The sequence below is a fragment of the Capricornis sumatraensis genome, chromosome 6 (genome assembly GCF_032405125.1).
Source record: "Capricornis sumatraensis isolate serow.1 chromosome 6, serow.2, whole genome shotgun sequence".
NCBI lineage: Eukaryota > Metazoa > Chordata > Mammalia > Artiodactyla > Bovidae > Capricornis > Capricornis sumatraensis.
In genome coordinates this window covers 72,445,374-72,453,410 of record NC_091074.1, presented here as the reverse complement: position 1 = coordinate 72,453,410, position 8,037 = coordinate 72,445,374, and the positions used below count along the sequence as shown (strand labels likewise).

At 45.0% G+C, this 8,037-nt stretch overlaps 2 pseudogenes; both read left to right on the top strand.

Annotated features, from left to right (window-relative positions):
* The first annotated feature begins 329 nt into the window (after nucleotides 1–329).
* Nucleotides 330–2,156, top strand: LOC138081446 (dolichyl-diphosphooligosaccharide--protein glycosyltransferase subunit 1 pseudogene; annotated as a pseudogene).
* Nucleotides 2,157–5,563: 3,407 nt separating this feature from the next.
* Nucleotides 5,564–5,887, top strand: LOC138080646 (ATP synthase-coupling factor 6, mitochondrial pseudogene; annotated as a pseudogene).
* The last annotated feature ends 2,150 nt before the right edge of the window (nucleotides 5,888–8,037 follow it).

Here is an 8,037-nt window from a genome sequence, read left to right as displayed (position 1 = left end):
GTCATTACAGATACCTCAACAAGAATCAGTATCACTGATTCTCGTTGATGTATGACAGAAAACCACAAAATTCTGAGAGCAATTATCCTTCAATTAAAAAAAATAAAAAAGCAGACACTATTATTGAAAAGAAAAAAAAAAAAACTTACCTCATTAAATACTAACTGTGGGGCCCTGGGCGCCGCCATCTTGGGGAACTGAGTGGCCCAGTGAGCCGCTGCCCTGTGGGGAACGCCGCCATCTTGGGGAACTGAGTGGCCCAGTGAGCCGCTGCCCTGTGGGGAACGCAGGGCACGCACACGCAGGCAGGGCTCAACTAGGTCACGGCTATGGAGGCGCCCGCAGTCCACCTGCTGCCGTTGCTGCTGCTGTTTGCGCCCTGGGCCCTGGAGCCAGGCAGCACCTCTGCGGAGGCTCCGCCACTGGTCAATGAAGAAGTGAGGCGCACGGTGGACCTGAGCAGCCACCTGGCCAAGGTGACAGCCGAGGTGGTCCTGGGTCACGCGGGCAGTGACTCCTCGCCCCACGCTGCCTCCTTCCTGGTAGCGCTGGAGCCCGAGTTGGAGGCCCAGCTGGCACACTTCGGCGTGCAGGTGACGGGAGTGGATGAGGAAACCAACAGCCTGGAAGTACAGGAGACCAAAATTAACGGTAAAAGCGGGAGATTCTTCACAGTCCAACTCCCAGTTGCTCTCGATCCTGGGGCCGAGGTTTCAGTCGTTGTGGAAGCCGTTTATACCCACGTGATTCAGCCGTATCCAACCCAGATCACCCAGTCTGAGAAACAGTTTGTGGTGTTTGAGGGAAACCATTATTTCTACTCTCCCTACCCGACCAAGACGCAAACCATGCGTGTGAAGCTCGCCTCCCCAAACGTGGAGAACTATACCAAATTGGGCAACCCCATGCGCCACGACAATCTCCTGGATTACGGCCCTTTCCACGACATCCCTCCCTATAGTCAGGATAGTTTTAAAGTACATTCTGAGAACAACAGCCCTTTCCTGACCGTCACCAGCATGACCCGAGTCATCGAGGTCTCACACTGGGGTAATATTGCTGTGGAAGAAAACGTGAACCTGAAGCACACGGGGGCTGTGCTGAAGGGGTCTTTTTCACGTTATGATTATGACAGATGGATAGATAGTGGCATCTCCTCCATCCGTTCTTTTAAGACCATCCTTCCTGCCTCTGCCCAGGATGTTTATTACCGGGATGAGATTGGCAGCATTTACACCAGACACCTCCTTATTTTGGATGACTCGGTGGAGATGGAAATGAAGCCTCGTTTCCCTCTCTTTGGCGGATGGAAGACTCATTACATCATTGGCTACAACCTCCCAAGCTATGAGTACCTCTATAATTTGGGAGACCAGTATGTGTTGAAGATGAGGCTTGTGGACCACGTGTTTGATAAACAAGTGATAGACTCTCTGACTGTGAAGATCATCCTCCCTGAAGGGGCCAGGAGCATCCAGGTGGACAGTCCCTATGAGATCAGCCGAGCCCCCGACGAGCTGCACTATACCTACCTGGACACGTTTGGCCGCCCTGTGATCGTGGCCCACAAGAAAAACCTGGTGGAAGAGCACATTCAGGACATCGTGGTGCACTACACCTTCAGCAAGGTGCTCATGCTACAGGAGCCCCTGCTGTTGGTGGCCGCCTTCTCCATTCTGTTCTTCACCATCGTCATCTATGTCAGGCTGGATTTATCCATCATAAAGAATCCAGCTGCAGAAGCCAGGATGAAGGTGGCTTGCATAACAGAGCAGGTCTTGACCCTGGTCAGCAAGAGACTAGGTCTCTACCATCACTTTGACAAGACGGTCAGTAGATACAAACAGTCCCAGGATGTGTCCAGCCTCAACAGTGGCAAGAAGAGCCTGGAAACGAAGCACAAGGCTTTGACCAGCGAGGTGGCAGTGCTGCAGTCCAGGCTGAAAACTGAGGGCTCCAACCTGTGCGACAAAGTGAGCGAAATGCAAAAACTGGACACGCAGGTCAAGGAGCTGGTCCTAAAGTCAGCAGTAGAGGCCGAGTGGCTGGTGGCCGGCAAGCTCAAGAAAGACATCTACATCGAGAATAAAAAGCTCATTTCAGGAAAGCGACGGGAGCTGGTCAGTAAAATTGAACACATCCTGGATACCCTGTAGCCCTCCAGAGGGCAGGGTGGACAGTGAACATGGAGGCTAGCAGATTATGGCTTCTGTATTTTGCAAAAGGTCTTCAAGGAAGAGAGAAGCCAGGCCTTGTCTCAAGCAACACAAGAAGCTTAGTTTTTATCCCTAAAATGTTCTTAAAAAACAAAACAAAACAAAACACCTAGATATCATTTAAAACAAAATATCTTTGAATTTTGAACAAAGAAGTTTTTGAGTTGGCTTTGTTTGTTCTGAAGCCTAGGATATTCTTTTCACCTCAAGCCCCTTGTTTTACACCCTTCTAATTCCTGAGATTTGGATATTTTACAAGCATGTGTATGTTTTTTAAAGCACATATGACCAAATGAAAATAAAGCTAAGGCTGTAAAAAAAAAAAAAACTATTGAGTCTTTGAAAGCTCTTATTCTTTGATTCATTGATTCCATTTCTGAACATCTAATCTTGAAAGTAATTCTAAATTCAGAGAAAAGGCGTTCATAATAGTATTGTTTAGCATCAATCTGGAAGTAACTAAGTGTCCCAGAAAAGCTGATTAACTAAATTGTGGTATATCAACCTGATGGAATACTATGCAGCCACTCGACCACTAAAGACTAGATAGCAAGGCAGAGATAAAATTTTATAATGTGAAGTTCAAAAAGCACAATAAAACTTCTAATTTTTCTGTGGTTTTTGCTATGAAAAGTTATGTCTGTACTAGTACAAGGAGCAGTGAAAACAGGTGATTTCTTAAGGTGCTAGCACTCCAAATCCATTGTTGTTACAGCATTGACTAGGTGGTAAAAGAACTGGAGGTCCTGTCTCCCCTCCAAGAGATTAGATCTGAGTTTTCTCAGTCACCATGTTGGTTATGCTTATACTGAGGCCTCATGCTTCTTTAGGCCAGGATAGTGTCCAGAACTAGGGGCCAGGCTGAGCCCACAGATAGGGTTGAGGAGGCATTCCTGCCAGAGTTAGACAGGTAAAGGAAGAAGGGGCCAGGAGGTGGTCACGTCTCTGTCAGCAGATATTCATGGAGATCTCTCAGTTTGGGGGTTGCATTGTCTTAGAAAGGTTCTGGACTTAGAGTCAAAATTTTGCAACTCAAGACCTGACCTTGAGGCTCGCTCAGGCGTGAGGAAATGTGGTCCAGCACCCAGTTATAGAGGAAGGACTCTGTGTCTCACTCTCTGTTGGACTCCAGGAAGACAGGCAGGAATCAAACTCAGCTTTTTTCCTGAGGCGCCCCAGCAGGGAACAGCTACAGTACCTGGTATACTGCAGGCAAAAGGAGTATTAAACTCACTAAAAATGCTCAGAGGAGGAGAGCCCTCTAGCACAGTTTGAACATCTCTGGTTTTTTGAGACTCTCCAGTTAGCTTAATTGATGATAATTTCTGCAGTGATTGAACAATAATGTTTATTCTTTGTTCACACCTAGCTTTTCATTATGGATTTTAATCACAGCCTTATAGAACGTTGTATATGGAAAGCCCTGTGAAGATATTTTGCATCTTTCCAGGATGAAGTCTCCATAGCTCTTCTTTCATTTGTTTTCTTACACTAGACTGCATTTTTCCCATCTTGAAAATCCTGTCTGAACATAGAGTAACTCTTGGGTTCACATTTTCCCCAACTTCAGTAATTTATCTTTCTACTTCCTCTAAGGGTCATTGGCACCATCTTCTCTGCCTCTTCTTCCCCTTAAGCCCCACTCTGAACTTGCCCAGTGAGATGGTAGCAGGGTTTTTGCTCTTCAGGAGGTATTGGGATAGAGGAGATAAGACGTGTTATCTAAGAACACTAGGGGAAGCAGAGAGTGTGAGACTTGGAAGATGGGTAGGATTTAGGCAGGAGAATAAGGGGCTTATTTGGGGACCTCTCAGTGGCTCAGTTTGGAATTAATCCAGGAGTTGTATCATTTCCATTTTCTGGCAATATGGAGCATGGTATGAGAAATGGGATTTAGATAGCCTAGAAGAAAAACAGGTCATCTACGCGGATGCTGCAGGGTTTCCCTCCTTGGGCCTGTGAATGTCACAGTGGCTCCTGGAAACCTCAGGACTTGGTTAACAAGTTATTAGGAAATACGAACAATCCCAGTAAAAGTAGCAGTAAAGCTAGATGCTCCTTAAACAGATTCTTCACATTTCTATAGTATAATCATCATTTTAATGATTATTATCTATTGAGTGCCTACGTGAGATATTAGCCTCCATTTTATACGTGAGAGAACTGAGGCTTGCAGAGTTAAGAGACTTACCCAGGATCATACACCTAGTAAGGGTTGTTGGTAGAATTCAAACCCAGGCCCATCATGTCTCAAAGCCTGCACTACTCTTTTGCCTCTGAGTGAGTGAGTGAAGTCGCTCAGTCGTGTCTAACTCTTTGCGACTCCATGGACTGCAACCTACCAGGCTCCTCCGTCCATGGGATTCTCCAGGCAAGAATACTGGAGTGGGTTGCCATTTCCTTCTCCAGGGGACCTTCCCGACCCAGGGATCAAACCCAGGTCTCCCACATTGCAGGCAGACGCTTTAACCTCTGAGCCACCAGCAAGCCCTAGACATGTATAAACTGTCAAGGTGGTGAGGATGGCTCAGTTTAACCACTTACCAGGTGCTTTTCTCCAGGCACTGAGAAGGAATGAGATGTGCCATGGGGCATTTTAAGAAATTATCTATGTGGTGGACCACTAGCACACTAAGACTTTCAGCTGCAGTTAATGAAGGCCCAGCTTCACCGTCTGTGAAGCTAAAACAGGTCACTAGGCCAGGTCTCTCAGGAGTAAGTTATCAAGAGAAGAGATGAGAACATTGATTCTGTCAGTGGAAAAAGAATACAGCTGCTAACAGCTGCAGAGATGTTGCTAGGAGAATAGCAGTTTACTTCTGGACAATTCTTTGTAGTTAATGGAACTCCTTCCCTTTCATCATTTCATGATCATTGTATTCCAGCCTTGGTTAATGGGGGTAATAATCTCTCTTCTACAAACCTCTACAGCAAATAGAGGCTCAGTGTTAGTCACCCAGTCGTGTCCGACTCTTTGTAACCCCATGGACTGAAGCCCGCCAGGCTCCTCTCTCCATGGAATTCTCCAGGCAAGAATACTGGAGTGGGTTGCCATTCCCTTCTCCAGGGGAACTTCCTGACCCAGGGATCAAACCTGGGTTCCCACACTGCAGGCAGATTCTTTACCATCCAAGCCACCAGAGAAGCCCATAGAAGCTCAGAGATGCTACATAATTTTCCATAGGTAGCACAGCTTGTTAGCAATGCCATTTGCATTCAAGTTTTCAAAAGCCATCCTTCCCACTCCACCCTCCCTTCCATTATATTTCTAAAGTGATTGATGGGAACAGGGTGGCGGCAGTGGCGGCTCTGGCAGCTTGGGATTGAATGCAAGGAACAGGATCACCATGATTCTTCAGAGGCTTTTCAGGTCCACTGTCATTCAGTCTGCAGTCTCAGTCTCTCTGAGGAGGAACATAGGTGTTACAGCAGTGGTATCTAATAAGGAACTTGATCCTGTACGGTAAATCTTCATGGACAAGTTCAGAGAATATAGAACTAGGTGACAGACATCTGGAGGACCTGTTGATGCTGACCCAGAGTATCAGCAAGAACTGGACAGGGAGCTTTCTAAGCTTGACCGAATATATGGTAAAGCAGACACAAACACTTTCCCTAACTTCACATTTGAAGACCCCAAGTTCAAAGTTATTGAGAAACCACAGTCCTGAATAAATAATGTAAAATTTTTCTGGTAATTTGTGCTGGATTAGTTGTACAATGAATGGGTCAGAAGTAACAATAAACATACATTTCTGTTAAAAAAAAAAGTGATTGATGGGAGAACCCAAGATGATGCTTGTTAGGAGGAATTGTGTGAAGTGTAAAGAATGAGATAAACAAAATAATTAAGACTAAATACCAGACTCAGTAAGGAAACAGCAGGATCAAAGGAGTTCTTCCTGAGGACAGCGTGCCAGAATGGGCTTAGGTGTGTCAGCTGCAAATATGGTCCATAGAGGAAATGAAGAGGTGGGAGGGAAATATGTGGAGAAAGGAGTGATGGACTCATGTAAAGAATAGGATAGTAAGTCTACTTCAGGTGGAACCCACTTTGGAGGGACTAAGAAAGGGAGTGGCAGGTTTAACAGAGCAGGGAGGTAAAAGGAGAGGCTGTCTGGAGATCAGGGACTCTTGTTCATTTGTGCGGAAAGTAGAGCCTCCCCACAAGTTTTTAAAGATTGAAATTATACCAAAAAAAGAGTGAAGCTCAACTGTGTAATAGATATCACATAAAACAGAAAGTGGGGAGCATTCTTAGATAAGACATAAAGGCATCAAAACTGGGTGCACTCATTATAATTAAGCTACACGTTTTCTAAGGGACATTATTGGGAATGAAAAATTGAATTTAGGGGTCACATCTTTGGAATGCTGTGGGAAGTATTTAGGCTTCCCAGGTGGTGCAGTGGTAAAGGAGCCACCTGCCAGTGCAGGAGACGGAAGAGACAGGAGTTCGATCCCTGGGTCAGGAAGATCTCTGGAGGAGGAAATGTCAACCCACTCTAGTATTCTTGCCTGGGAAATCCCATGGACAGAGGAGCCTGGTGGGCTATAGTCCATGGCATCACAGAAGACTTGGACACAAGTCATGCACACACTCAGAGACACACAGATGGGAAGTATTTACTCGCATGCCTCCTTGTGTCCTATTCTACTCCTTGCTTGGACTACTGAGGCTGCAAACCAGACTGCCAGCTCTGGCTATTTTTGGATATCAACCAAGTATCATTTCCTTGACTGTGTGCCTTCATTGGATTCCATGAGCCATGATGAATAATATTCATGAATCCTGTTCTAAAGATGCCAATTATTCTTTAAGAGTACTATTATTGGATATCACAAACCTTTTTATAGAAGTAGCCACGGAACACTCACAATCAGTCCCCAAAGACCCATAAACTGGAGGAAGATGTTTCAAAAGTAAATTTGCTTTTCATATTCTGTGAGAAGTTTAGCAATTTCAGTATCAGAGAGCATAACATGATTAATCTTTAGATTTGTTCTTTAAGACCTCCCAAAATAAATTTGTTACAACTAGTGAATGTAATCATTTAAGAAACTCTTAATTCATAATGATTGTTGGAAGGAGAGTGATCATTTGATATAGATATTTTATTATTTTTTACATTTATTTTTAATTGGAGGATAGTTGCTTTACGATGTTGTGTTGGTTTCTGCAGTACAACAATGTGAATCAGCCATAAGTATACATATATTCCCTCCCTCTTAAGCCTCTCTCCCACACACCCCCAAGATCCCACCCCTCAGCCTGGTGCTGTCTGATGATATTTTTTGTAACAGCTTTAATGTCTTTTACTAAGGGTCCACTTTTACTCATTGGGGGTTCTATGTATTGTGGACTTTATCAGATAAATGGATGACATTATTCTTTAAAGTGTCTTGTATGGGTTTGAGTTCACTACAAACTACAGGTACCAAGAAATACGGGAAGGAGTAGGGACAGATTATAGGGAGCATGTTGCACAGTGTCCAGATCTGGTTGGGAGGCCAGAAAGGAATTGTTAATGGGCCCCAGCCCAGAAGAACTTAGGTTGGGTGTCAGGCTGGGAGTTGTAGTCATGGGGCAAACACAGCCTCCAGATGGGAGAGAACAGGAAGGAGGGAGGGCAGGAAAATGCTTTGTATGGGTGGGGAGCTGGGCAGGGTTCTATAGCTTCATGGCCTGCTTTGAAGGATTCTTATTCCCAGGAGTCTTAGACTGAAATCATTTGGACCCAGAGCTTGGTGTTTATAAGTGATCAGGAGCTGATATCTATCTGTGTGTAGAAAGCCTTGGAATCGAATTATACCATGTTTA